The sequence below is a fragment of the Prionailurus bengalensis genome, chromosome B2 (assembly GCF_016509475.1).
Source record: "Prionailurus bengalensis isolate Pbe53 chromosome B2, Fcat_Pben_1.1_paternal_pri, whole genome shotgun sequence".
Taxonomy (NCBI): Eukaryota; Metazoa; Chordata; class Mammalia; order Carnivora; family Felidae; genus Prionailurus; species Prionailurus bengalensis.
This window is the reverse complement of record NC_057349.1, coordinates 1,658,094-1,672,156: the sequence shown is the minus strand read 5'-3', so window position 1 is coordinate 1,672,156 and position 14,063 is coordinate 1,658,094. Positions and strand designations below refer to the sequence as shown.

The following is a 14,063-nucleotide window of genomic DNA, read 5'->3' as shown; positions in this document are numbered from 1 at the left end:
AAGTGCTCACAAGGTCAAGGACAGATTCCTCCAAGCTCTTCACTTTATTTTTAGAAAAGTACACCCAAGAAGCTCCTTGGGTGGCCGAATCTTTTCTATGTCTATTTATCATAAGCTCCTTCCCCAAACAACAACAATGCTAAAGCTCTGATGAATCTTAAGTCTCTCCCATTAAAACGTACATTTCATTGTCCTCATTCTCCAGCCTAAGAAAGCAGTACAAATGAAATTCATGTTTTTTTTTAAATCAACATTTTCAGAAGAGCTTTCTTTACCCTAAAATTCTACCTATTAAAAGATAAACTGAGGCATATGAAAATTTTTTAGTTTATTTGAGCAAAAATCAACTCGGATCTGCTAGGGGCAAGCTTGTGGTGGTTAGAGATGCCCATCTGACAGGACAGCAGGTATAAACACAGAGCAGAAGACAAGAAAGGAAGTCATTCGACTGGCTAGAGCTTAAAGCCTCGTTGGCTGTTTGTGATTTGTTGTCCTTATTGTTTCTATTTCTGAACCTTCGAGCATATACAGGCTTAGTTTTAATCTGCTTAAGCAGGCATTAGAGCCCCCTCGTCTACTGGCCTCTCTGTTTAATTGATTTAACGGTCCTAAGGTAATACAACCTATGCCACAAAATCCTCACAAACCTTTACTGTATAACATCACTGGAGAACTCTATAAAGTTTAGATTATTTCTTCCCTGACAAATTCTATCCTATTACCGATGGAGTTCAGGACATGCTACTCCAACATATGGCACTTCGGCATATTACATATTTTAAGCTGAAGGGATCTGAGAAAACATCAAAAGGTCACTCTGGCCTCCCTCTATTGCCATTCTTCCCTGAAACAGGTCATAAAAGGTGACCTGTGAGAGATGCCCGCCCTGTGACTGAAAGAAGCATCCTTATTTCCAAAGACAAAGGGACACCCCTGAAAAACAACCTTGCTAAGTTTCCCCCAATTTGCCAGATTACCTCAGCCTCCTTAACCTATCACATCCCTCCACGGGTGACCACTGTGCACCCAACCCAACCCAAACATACTCACATCTGTTTCCTTGGGTCATCCTTTCCTTAGGAAGGCTCTCGTGTCACGGTGTCATGTAAAACTTATGTTAAGTAAATTTGTATGTTTTTCTCCTGTTAATCTGCCTTTGTCTTTTTAATGTTCAGACCCAGCCAGGGACCCTGAGAGGGTTGAGGAAATCTTTTGCGTCCCCTACATAACCTTCTAATCTTGCAGGTATTATCACAATCTAATGTTAAGCACACGGTTCTGTGGTTCAGGTACAAGTTGTATTTTCAAAAGAGACGCTACAGGACACACACATACATGAGTCAGGAAACTGGTTAATTTGGAAAAGATAGCCTGTAACGTTAACCTTAGACCTACATTGGAAAAGTCTGATTAAACACAAATATCCCCTTAAACTCTGGGGCATCCACTCGGTTTCATGTTTAACCATGGGCAAGAGATGAGTATGTCCTGGGGCCCCTCCTGGCCATGTCTCTTCCTGTGGATATTGGGTCCACACTCTATGTATGGGGGCTCCCAGAATTCTCTATCAAAACAGCCCAGACCCTCCCCTCTTCCAGGGCCTGAGCAGACGTCACCCACCCCCCCACCCCCCCTTTCGGAGGCCATCCTTCTGAGGGCAGACCATGCCATTAGCATGCATGCTTCTAGGCCTAGGAGGTGGCCCTGGACTGGCTCTTTGCCAAGTGGAGTGTTTGAAGCTTAGAAGTGTGTGCTGAGGTGTTCACACGTTGAATGTACAAAGCCCTTCAGAATGTGGGATGGAACCGGGGGTGCTAAGAAAGGGGATGGGGCTGTCTCTTTATTTTCTGATTCCCCTCTTAACTCATCTATCAGTATTAGCCAAGCAGGTGCTTCTTCAAGTCAGTCAGATAAGAAGGATAGAGTTTATTTAACACAATAAAGAATTTCTGTCTAGATGATAAGTTTACGTAATATTTGAGAAGTTTCTTCAAAGTCAGGAACGACTTTAAAGGTGTAACAGCAGAGAGAGGGGATGGGAGGAGAGGGCGGAAGGAGGAAGGAGGGCTGTGACCGGGAGCGGGTGCTGGGAATGCACAATTTCGTCCGCCCCGCCCCAGCAGCTCGGCGAAGGAGGGCATCGAAGGACAGGGTCCAGTGCGCTGCGCCTCCGTGCGTCTTGCTCTCCGACGGTACCGCGAGGTGAAGCCGCTGCAGGTGCGCCGGGTCGTCGCTGCTGCGGTGGTTCTCGGGTGGAGAACCCGCCAGCAGGTGGCTGCGGACTCGGCCACGCCCAGTCCCAGAGCAGAGACGCGCGCGCACCGCAAACAGAGTGGGGTTGGGTGATTCTCGTTGTTTTTCATGTGAGTTCGGAGGACTGCAAGAAAACAAAGAGACAAGAGAGAGGCGCAGACACGTTTTAGTAAACGGTGAGGCGGCCAGAGAGCTGTTGGAGTAAAACCTGCGTCTTCAAAAGTGGAGGTGCCGGGGATTGAACCCGGGGCCTCGTGCATGCTAAGCACGCGCTCTACCACTGAGCTACACCCCCTCGCACACAGAGAGGCCCGGAAATGCGCCTATGAATGTTCGCTGCGGGTTTCGGTGGCGGCTCACAACCCTTCGCGGCGCTGAGGCGAGTGCACCGGCCCAGTACCAGACTGCCCCGAGGACGCGCTGGGAGGAGAACCCGGGCCGCACCGCGGTCCCGTGTGGGACCTCACTGCGCGCCCAGGCGGAGGTCCGGGAGGAGCCGTGTGTCCGGAGAGGCGGCCGAGGGCCGAGGGGGAGGAGCAATGAGGGGACCAGGACCCCCCAGGACCCGAGGGGCCCGGAGATGCGCCGGGGACGCGGGCAGAGCGGGCGGAGCGCAGCGCCCTGTCGGGCCGAGCCGCACCGACTGCGAGGAGCGCGGGGCCGGCGTGTCCAGGTGGCTCGGTCTGCAAACCCGGCTCCCTGAATCGGCCCTTGGACCGGCGGTGTGCACGCTCCCGCCGTGTGGGTCCCGGTGCGCCGCCCCGCGGGTGGATTATTTCCCGCTGGGGACGCTCGAGGCGCTGCCGACTCTGGGGGCTCTTGACCTTCCCGGTCACGAGCTGCACGAAGGGTTTGGACGGGGGCCCCTACCGCGAAGAGCGCTGCCACTCTTGGTAAGAAAGACGTCTCTGCACAGCCCGGCGAACGTGTTCGCCGAGCGTGCCTGTCCCTATGTTTGGTGAATTTGCTTCCCCTCCAAGTCCTCTAAGTCTGCGCTTCCGGAGAACGGCTCCTCCCCACCTCCCCTGCACTTGCTTGCTCGGTCACCACACGTGGGCGTCTTTCCCGAGAGAGGCAGGGAAGCCAACCGTGTGTCTGCGCTGCCGCGCTGTGGGTCCTGGGGTGGGGGTGCACCTGCCTCGGCCCGGGCCGCTGGGGCAGCGGGGAATACCGACCCCGGGAGCTCGCGTGTCTTCAGCGTGTTGAGCTGGGGACCTGGGGCAGAGGATGAGGAGAGACAAGTGTAGATAAGTGCGTATGCTTTACAGGGTTCTCAGGAAACAAAACAAAACAAAACAAAACAAAACAAAACACGAAGTTTCTGAATGTAAGCATCTAAGCATATTTTATTGCAGGAGCCGAGATTCAGGTTCTATCCGTGGACATGCAAATTATCTTTCTCCTCCAGGCGTAAAGCTACGAAATCGGGCTTGGCCCTGGAGACTCTACATTGGTGGCTGGCCCGGGGTACTCGCACCTGCCGGCTAACAACAGATCCGAACAGCAGAACTGGGGGGACGAGGGAGAGCCACGGTTGCCGTTCAACCCTGCTCTGGCCTGCTGTGCAGAAGGAGGTTGTCCGGCGGTTATCGGGCGGAGCAGTGTTCAAGGCCTAAACCAGCAGAGGCGAGGGATGGGAAGGATGGGACCTTTTGACAAGGAGAGTGAATGGACAGGAATTAGAACCTTGGTGGGCTTGAGAAGATAGCGTGCACTTAGAAACACACACACATAGCTTGACTGATGTGGGCGTCTTTGTCCACATCAAAAGAAAAAGAATTCTGTCCAAAGAAAAAAATATTTCTTTGATAATTTTCTCCCTTTTGTTCTTCCTTCTTCTTTTCTTCTTTTTTCTCATTCCCTTTCTTCTCTTGTTTAGAATTCCTATTAGTTGGCTGTTGAACTACCTGGAATCATCTCTGAATTTATTCGCTTTCCATTTCTGTGTCTTTTTGTTTTACTGTAAGAGAAATTTCCTCAGCTTGAGAGAGCCAACCCCACGTAGACGTTGCTCATGGAAAGGTCCTTGCAAAGGCTGGAAGGAGGAAACTAGGCTGAAATGATTACCCATACCTGTGCCTCCATTACTCCAGCTCCATGTTAAGGGAAGAGAGAAGGGAATTCTTACCAATCCCTGTCCAGACAATTAGGTATTTTTAGTTCTTTTTAAAAATTTATTTATTTATTTTTTAAATTTACATCCAAGTTAGTTAGCATGTAGTGCAATTCTGATTTCAGGAGTAGAACCCAGTGATTCATCCCCTGCATGTAATACCCGGTGCTCATCCCAACAAGTGTCCTTCTTAATGCCCCTTGCCCATTTAGCCCATCCCCCCACAGGTATTTTTATTCCTGATTTTATTTATTTGGACTCTTTTTCTGCATCTCTACAAGTATCAGCAATTATTGAAGGTACTGAGGGGATTCAGGTCATCCTGGAATTCTTCCAAGTAACTTCTCTATTATTTCCTTCTTACATAAACACTTGTTGAAATAGTTTTCCAGGCCCATGTTGGAGCCACTCCTGCTGGTGGGGGGCTGGGGGGAGGTACATCTGTAAACGTCTGCAAAATATAGGTAACTTCCGTGTCCCTGTGAATGATCTGCTTGACCAGAACCGCAGAGTATCCAGTCTGCCACTCCCCAGCGCCCAGTCAACTGGGCCTTCTCTCTCCAGACAAGGTCCATGCGGCCCCAGCCAATCAGAAATGTTTTGTTTTCTCTTCCTTGTTCTTTATTCTTTATGCTATAAAAGCTTCCTCTACCTTTAACCCCATTTTGCAGTTCTCTGAAAGGAGACTGTCCACTTCATGAAGCACTGAAGTTTGTTTGTATCACCTAACTCGTCTTCTTTAATCATTTTTTAAACACCAGAAAAGCCAGGATGAGCCATGACCTCGAAGCAGCAAGAGTTGGAGGTCTTGGCTGACAGGCTCCTGGGAGCTTCTGGTACCCCAGCCCTAACTCACCAAGGACTTCCCTCTCTTCCCATGCTGCGTGGGAGAGTGGGAAGGGCAGTTCATTGTGAAAAAGCTTCAAGGACTTCCCAATGTGAACAACAATTCAACAAATAAGTATGCTTGGCCTTGCTAACAATCAGTTGTGAGGCTGAAAACATCCTTTTCCAAATTATGTCTTACAAAATAATCCAGCCATGTTAGAGGAAAGGCTGAGTTATCTACTTCCACCTATAGAAAATAATATGACACAATTGTTGTTATATGAAAGGTAATAAAAATAATGCAGCGAAGCCGTGTAGGAGAAACATATTATAGAGGTATATCAGTAAGCTATCTCTGTGATTGTGGAATCCATCAGTTTTTTAAAGTTTGTAATCTGCTTCTGTTTATGCTCTTATTCTAAATAAATATTTACTTTCACCGTTGACTTTGTATTCGTCGTTTTGAATACAAATTTTTTTTTCTTAAAGGTGATCCCTGATATTATATATGAGCTTTAGGTCTCATAACACATGGATCTGCCCCTACCAATGAATTTTAAAAATCACACCTGTTTACCTAAAACATTGTGATGTTGAAGCAAAATGTTATGATTGATACAGATACATAAGGAATTGAGACATCGGATGCTGTGATGACCACATGGCTAAGGTGTTGGGCTCGGACCCGGCTGGGGCTTCCTTCTACAAGCTCCAGTCCTGCTCACAACACCTTTGCCTTCTAACCTAGCCTGCTATTAAGAGTTATTTGTGGCCGAGATACACTAATTGTTAGACTGTGTTAGAGAAGACAGTATTAGGACCACACCCCTTCCTGGTGCCCAGTACTGCTTAGCAAGATAAGGTCCTGAGGCCAGTTTGAATGTCAGCATCCTGACCTCAGTTGTGACTTTCTTTTCCTGCTAGAGATGGACTTTCTCAAAGCTGAGGTAGTCCAACATGAAACAATTTCTTATTGGACAATTCTGTAACCCAGAAAGAAAATAAGTTTGAAATTGCGTGTTTTCAGGGAAACTGAGCTGATCCTAAATATCCCCAGCTCATTCTGGCAGGAGCCTCAGACAGCTCCAAATCCTGCACAGAACCCCAGACATATTCAGGACATACTAACAGTTTTCAGAAATCCTTGAGGAGCTGGTGAAGGAAAAGCAATGTGGTCACCTAAAACGAGGGCAGGCTTTGGAACAATGTTATGCACACTTCTAATACCGTTTAAGCTTTTTTGCAGTGTACTAAAAAAAATGCAAGAAAAAGAAATGTAAGGTTTTCAATTCATTTACGGTAGCTAGGGTAACCCTTGCTCCAAAACTTTCCAAAGCTGAATGAAAAGGAAATCAAAGACCAATCTCATTCATGTGTATTGTTGCAAAAATTATGAATAAAATACAGGCATGTTAACACAAACACCATGTTGACCCAAACAAATTATTTTTCCAGGAACACAAGAATGATTTATCATCAGGGGAAAAAGAAAACAATTACTAAGGTGAATTAATAGCTTGAAGGAGAAAAAAAATGACATGATCTCAATAGGTAACAAAAGGAATTTGGAAAAATTCAAAACCCACATTAGTGCAGCTACTCTGGAAAGCCGTATGGAGGTTCCTCAAAATATTAAAAATAGAACTACCCTGTGATCCAGCAATTCCACTTCTGGGTATGTGTCCAAGAAAGCACAAACACTAATAGAAAAGATATCTGCGCCCCCTAAGTTTACTGCAGCAATATTTACAATAATACAAGATATGGAAAAAACCTATGTGTCCATCAATGGATGAATGGATAAAGAAAATGTGATACACACACACACACACACACACACACAGAATGCAGTATTGCTCAGCCATAAAGAGAGAATAAAATCCTGCCATTGTGACAACACGGATGGACCTCGAGGGCATTATGCTACGTAGAGTAAGTCAGACACAGCGACACAAATACCGTATGATCTCATCTACATGTAGAATCTAAAACAAAACAAAACAAATGAAAAACCTCATACATGCAGAGAACAGATCAGTAGTTGCCAGAATGGGAGCCAAATGGGTGAAGGGAGAGAAAGATATAAACTTCCAGTTATAAGATCAGTAAGTCCTGGCATGTGATGTGCAGCACTGTGACTAAAATGGAAAAAAAAAAAAATCAGAAATCTAAAGCTATCCCAGGCAGGTTGGAGAAGATTGCTTCTATGCTTCTACTGTATCCTGAAACTAAACAGCAAATGTTTTCTTAATGGAAACAAGATCATCCATATGCATCCAAAGCCAACATCATATTTAAGGAAAACTGTGGTCAGTCTAGTCTAACCAAGTACAAGAATAATGGAAGGAAGAAGGAAATAAAAAATACAAAATTGGGGAAGGGATGATGTATGTCATGATGTCTAGATAAAAATCCAGACGAATCCCCTGAAGAGTTTAGACTTCTGAAATGTAATGTTATCTCCTCTGGACGGCGACCACCTGTTTCCAAAGAGTGCTACCTAATTGTCATGCAAAACTTATTTCCAGCTGGGATCTGCAGTCCACCTTCAAATTTGTAAATTTGTTTGCCAGGGATGGTAAGATTCCTTCGGTCTGTATTCTCACTCTTTGACCCAAACATTTTTACTAGAATCATGAATTCTAGCACGTCCTTGGTCATAGAATATTGTGTCAGATGGCTTCGTCTCTGCCATTTGGGCCATAACAGAACTGGCAGGGCTATAGTCTGTCCCCAACCTGCCCCCCCACCATCACCCCTTCAGACTAAAGCTCTGACTTGAAACCAGGTTTCTGTTTTGGTGGAAAGCAGCATTCCCCTGCCTACCTAAGGACTAATGGGTACGTCATGGCCAAAAAAAAGCCGGAAATTTGTGCAGCCATGTGACTTATCAAATTGGGATCAGACAGAAAGAAAGATACTATAGATGTAAATACTATTATGTAGGAATGTTTTCCCTTTTTTTTTTTCTCTTTTCGTTCCTCCTTTTCCCCCTCTGTAGAGTGTAAACACCAAGGCCCTGCAAATACGTTGATTTCTAATTATGGATGGGGGATGAGAAATTTGTTAACGAGGCAAAGGAGGGGAAAGGAAGAGAGACAGAAGTTAGGGTCCAGTAGATTTAGAGAGAACGTGTGAAGATTTTTTTCAGGGAGGTTTGTGGCAAATGGGCCCAACTACTACTTCGGCCTATGAAAACAAAGGATGCATTCATTCTTCTCGGTCTATGCGGCCTTCCCCAGGGCTCGGCCAGCTTTCCCTGATCATGACTAGCCCACTCGGAAGCCCATCGACACAAAGATCACCTTACTTGCGCAAAGCGTCCACACGATGTTCTTAGTAACTGAAGCAGTTCAGTTGGCAGAGCACTGGACTGGTTTGGAGTTCTGTGGTTAGGTCTTGAGAGTCGCGGAAATTATTTTCTTGTGGCCCTGCTCCCAGAGTAACTGGCTGAGGGCCCCCACCCCTTGCGGAAATACATACTTTCGAGTGACAATGCTTGGTGAACAGGAACTATAACTCTTTCACACCATGGGGTTCAGGGCCTTACCCCAAAACGAGGCATCCTGGCATGTTGGGTATCTTCAGCTGAAGGAGTTTGAGAAAATGGCAGAAGCAGGAAGGTCACTCTGACCCCCACCCTCCAAGCAGGTAAAGACCCCATCAAGTGAGAGGCGCCTTCTCTGTGCTGACAGGAGCGCCCTCACCCGAGGAGACAGAGGGACTCAGGAAGGAGGCGAACCAGCGGGCCTGGCTGAGTTTCCCCAACTTGCCGCTCTGACCTCCTGCCTTCTGCCTGTCCCAGCCCACCTCGCCCCCTTCTCGTCGAACCCGGCATAGAGACACTCAGGTTTCGCGGTTTCCTCCTCTCCCTGGGAAGGCTCCCAGGTGACCCCAAACTGACACGAAAGACATGTGTGTCCCTCCTGTCCACCTACTGGTCCGGTCCGTGTCCAGACTGAGGCCCGAAGGGGGTCACGTTTCCGTCCCCTCACCCCCTTCCTGAAATGAACGAGGTGTGGTGTCTGCGTTTCTACAGCGCCGCGTGCTAGTGACAGCGAGGGGCCCGAGCCCCCTCGGGCCATCGCCCCCCCCCACCTCCGCCCCGCCGCGCACCTGCCGCGGGTCGCGTCCCCAGGTCCGGCCCCCACAGTGGGCGCGCCGAAGATGGAGACTGAAGGCCTGGGCGACCAGGGGCACCGCGCCCACCTGCAGGGGAGACGCGGCGGAGAAACCGGAGACCCGGGAGACGCCGGCGGGAGACCCTCCCCCCCTTCCCTCCCGGTGACCGCGAGCTTCCTCCCGAGCCCTGACCGTGGATGAGGCCGCAGACGGAGCGGGGACATCGCGCGTCCAGGACCAGCCACACGCGCCAGTCCCCGAGGCCCGCTCCTTTCTCCGGAGCGCGCGGAAACCCAGCGGCCGGCCTTCCTGGGGGCCCCCAGGCCGCGCCCCCGGCGAGTCCCGGCAGGTGACGGCCGCACCCTTCTGCGCCATCAAGCCGCCCGCATCCCCGCGGTCCCCGCGGTCAGGTGTGCGCCCTGGGGTCGTACGCTCCCCGCCCCCCCCCGCAGCATCCTCAGAGCTCGCGTCCGCAAGGACCCCTCCCCACCGCGCCACTTACTCTTTGTGTCGAACGTGGCGGGGGCGACCTGTCAGCTGGCCGCGTGGCCTAATGGATAAGGCGTCTGATTCCGGATCAGAAGATTGAGGGTTCGAGTCCCTTCGTGGTCGCTGTTTTCCTCCGCGGGTGATGCTTCAAGCCCGGCGGGCAGACTTTTCCTCCTCATTTAACCGGCGGGTGTCCGCGGGGTGACAGGGCAGTGCCCTCTGGGGTGACAGTTGCAGATGTTTGCTGGGTGACAGGTGCCTCAGAAAGAACCTGGCGGAGGTAGCAGGTGCGTCCTCGGAGCTTTCTTTCCAGTAGACCCGACACGTGGCATCAGGTGAACAGAAACACAGTGACCACAACTACTTGCAAGCCCTGGGAAGGGATGAGCGTCAGGCTGAGATAAGAGTAGGGACGGGGCTTCCTCAGGCGGGATGTTCCTGGAGGGACCTGGTCTTCCCCAAGCTGACATTACTGGACACTTTTGTTGGGGGAGGAGGAGGGGTTCACTAAAGTATCAATGAAAAGGGGTAAGGTTGAGTTGCACTTCTGGGAACAAGATCTCTGACTAGGGTTCCCTATGACCGTGGCTCCAAACGTGGTTTGAAATCGGGGTTCTCCAGATTGTCATTAGCTGCCAGGCACATAACTCCACCATCTCCCAAACAATGATCTCAGAGAGAAGCCACCAAAGGCTTTTATCCCAGACCCAACTGTCCTCCAGATCAACTCCTGCTAGTGTAGCCGAGATAATTTCAGTTTCAACAGGTGAACAAATGCCACAAATGGGTCTGAACAGCCCGGAGTTTCCTCAAAACACTTAAAAACAGAAGCATTAAAAATATGATCCAGCAATTCCAGTCCTGGGTATATATCCAGGAGGAGTGAACGCAGGGTGTCAAAGAGATGTTTGCACTATTCACAACAGCCAAGAGGTGAAAGAAACCCAAGTGTCCTTGGAAGGATAAATGAATAAACAGAACGTGATACTTACAGTGGAGTATCACCTAGTCTTAGGAAGGGAATCCTGTCACAGGCTAGACATACATCAGCCTTGAGGATGCTTTGTTAAGCGAAATAAGCTAGTCACCAAAAAAAGACAAATGTGGTATCATTCCACTTACATAAAGTATTTAAAATAGTCAAATTCAGGGGGCACCTGGGTGGCTCAGTCGATTGAGCGTCTGACTCTTGATTTTGGCTCAGGTCATGAGATTGGTGAGTTTGAGCCCCAGGTTGGGCTCAGCGCTGACAGCATGGAGCCTGCTTGGGATTCTCTCTCTCTGCCTCTTTATTTGTCTGCCCCTCCTATGCTCTCTCTGTCTCTCTCAAAATAAATAAATAAACGTAAAAAAATAAATAAGATAGTCAAATTCATAGAAACAGAAACTAGAATGGCAGTTACCATTCTGTGGTGGAAAGAGGAGTTGTTTAATGGTTGTAGAATTTCAATTTTGCAAGATAAAAAGAGTTCCGGTGATCTGTTCCACAACAATATGGGAATACTTAACTCTACTGAACAGCAGTAACGGTTAAGATGGTAAATTTTATGGGCTTTAAATTCACAATTGAAAAAATAATGGGTGCCTGGGTGGCTCAGTAGGTTAAGTGTCAGACTTCGGCTCACGGTTCATGAGTTTGAGCCCTGCGTTGGGCTATGTGCTGAGAGCTCAGAGCCCGGGGCCTGCTTTGGATTTTGTGTCTCCCTCTCTCTCTGCTCCTCCCCACTCACATTCTCTCTCTCAAAACTAAATAAACATTTAAATATATACATATGTAAGTATTCATCCTAAAAAAATCATTTGGCCATAAACCTAGAGGTTGGATCCTGGACTCTCAGTTCTTTTTTTTTTTTTTTAATGTTTATTTTTGAGAGAGAGGCGGGGTGGGGGGTGAAGCACAAGCGGGGAGGGGCAGAGCAGGGGAGGCGCAAACCGTGAGATCATGACCTGAGCCGAAGTCGGACGCTCAACCGACTGAGCCACCTAGGTGCCCCTAGACTCTCAGTTCTTTTTCAATTAACATTTTTATTTTAATTGCAGCATAGTTAACATGTAGTGTTACATTAGTTTCAGGTCTACAGCTTAGCGATTCAACAATTCTATATATACTCAGTGCCCATCATAAGTGTACTCTTGATCGCCATCACCCACGTCCCCTCTGGTAACCATCAGTTTGTTCTCTATATTAAGAGTCTGTTTCTTGGTTTCTCTCTCTCTCTCCCTCTTTTTTGCCTTTGTTCATTTGTTTTATTTCTTAAATTCCACATATGAGTAAAATCATATGCTATTTTTCACTTAGTGTAATACATTGTAGCTCCATCCAGGTCCTTGCAAATGGCAAGATTTCATTGTTTTTGATGGCTGAGTAATATTCCATTGTACATACATATGACATATCCTCTATCCATTCATCTATCGGCAAACACTTGGGCTGCTTCCATACTTTGGCTATAATAATGCTGCAACAAATATAGGGGTGCAAATATCCCTTTGATTTAGGGGTTTTGTATTTTTTTGGTAGATACCCAATAGTGTGATTACTGGATCCTAGGGTAGTTCTATTTCTAACTTTTTGAGGAACCTCCATACTGTTTTCCAGAGTGGCTGCACCAGCTTTCATTCCCACCAACAATGCAAAAGAGATCCTGTTTCTCCACATCCTCGCCAACATCTGTTGTTGCCTGAGTTGTTAATGTCAGCCATTCTGATAGGTATAAGGTGGTGTTTCATTGTGGCTTTGATTTGTATTTCCCTGATGATGAGTGGTGTTGAGCATCTTTTCATGTGTCTGTTAGCCATCTGGATGTCTCTGGAGAAGTGTCTGTTCATGTCTTCTGCCCATTTCTTACTTGGATTATTTGGTTTTTAGTCTGGATTCTCAATCCCGTTCCATTGGTCTGTATGTCTGTCCCTATGCCAGTACCACATACTGGTAATGTATTGGTTGCCTTAGCCTTTACTGAGTCTTGAAATCAGGAAGTGTGAGTCCTCCACCTTTGTTCTTCTTTTTCAAGATTGCTTCAGCAATTCACGTTGAAGTTTAATATGAATTTGAGGAATAGCTTTCTCTTTTCTGTAAAAAAAAAAGCTGTTGGAACTTTGATAGAGATTATATTGATCTGTAGATCACTTTGGGTAGTATTAACATCTTAACAATATTGTCTTCCTATTTAGGAACACAGGACATCCTCTTTGGATCCTAATTTCAGGAATGTTTTATAGAATTCAATGTGCATATCTTTCACCTCCTTGGTTGAATTCATTCCCAGGTATTTTATTCTTTAATGCTATTATAACTGGGATTTCTTTCTTAGTTTTCTTTATGGAATCCTGTTCAATGCTAGTATACAGAAACAGAACTGATTTTTGTGTGTTGATCTTGTACTCTTCAACTTTTCTGAGTTCACTTATTACCTCCTGTTGATTCTTTGTGATCATGTCACCTGTGAATAGAGGCAGTATTATTTTTTCCTTTCCAATTTGGACACCTTAGATTGATTTTTCTTGTCTAATTGCTCTGGCTAGAACATTCAGTACAATGTTGGATAGCATAGTGTTGAGGAAGGCATCCTTGTCTCATCCCTGATCTTAGGGAGAACGCTTTTTCAGTCTTTCAACATTGAGGATGATGTTCACAGTGGGTTTTTTATAGATGCTCTTTATCATATTGAGGAAGAGCATGCTGTTTGAAGTGGTGAACCAATCTCTTTCTCATCTCATGTTCCATGAAAGGGGGATGTCCATAATAAAATTGGGTGAAATGGAGTTAAAATAGGAGTACTGTCCCATTTCAATAAATTCCACGTCAAATTTATTTAAAAAATTGAATGATCCCAGCACAAAGGACTTAGCTGAATTCTCTACTAAAGAAGCCTGGCCTAGGGGCACCTGGGTGGCTCAGTCGTTTCAGCATCCCAATTCTTGATTTCGGCTCAGGTCATGATCTCTCAGCTCATGAGTTCAAGCCCCATGTCAGGCTCTGTACTGATGGTGTGGAGCCTGCTTGGGATTCTGTCTCTCTCCCTCGCTCTCTGCCTGTCCCTGGTTTGCACTCTCACCCTCAAAATAAATAAACAAGAAGGAAGGGAGGAAGGGAAGAAGGGAAGGAGGGAAAGAAGGAAGGAAGGAAGGAAGGAAGGAAGGAACAAAGAAACAAAGAAAGAAAGCAAGAAAAAGAGAAAGAGAGAGAGAAAGAAAGAAATCTGGCCTAATGACCCAGAGAGAGATCAAGTTTGGACACTTGTACTGTGGTTTTCCC

At 47.0% G+C, this 14,063-nt stretch overlaps 1 long non-coding RNA gene and 2 other non-coding genes across 3 annotated transcripts; 1 reads left to right on the top strand and 2 right to left on the bottom strand.

The window, feature by feature from the left end:
• Positions 1 to 1,902: 1,902 nt before the first annotated feature.
• Positions 1,903 to 3,273, bottom strand: LOC122489091. The gene is made up of 2 exons (XR_006298830.1): positions 3,124 to 3,273; positions 1,903 to 2,377 (listed from the first exon to the last, which is right to left on the bottom strand). It is a non-coding gene; the product is annotated as an uncharacterized LOC122489091 (long non-coding RNA).
• On the bottom strand, positions 2,477 to 2,548 carry TRNAA-AGC. The gene has a single exon. It is a non-coding gene; the product is annotated as a tRNA-Ala (tRNA).
• Positions 3,274 to 9,855: 6,582 nt separating the features above from the next.
• Positions 9,856 to 9,928, top strand: TRNAR-CCG. The gene has a single exon. It is a non-coding gene; the product is annotated as a tRNA-Arg (tRNA).
• Positions 9,929 to 14,063: the final 4,135 nt, after the last annotated feature.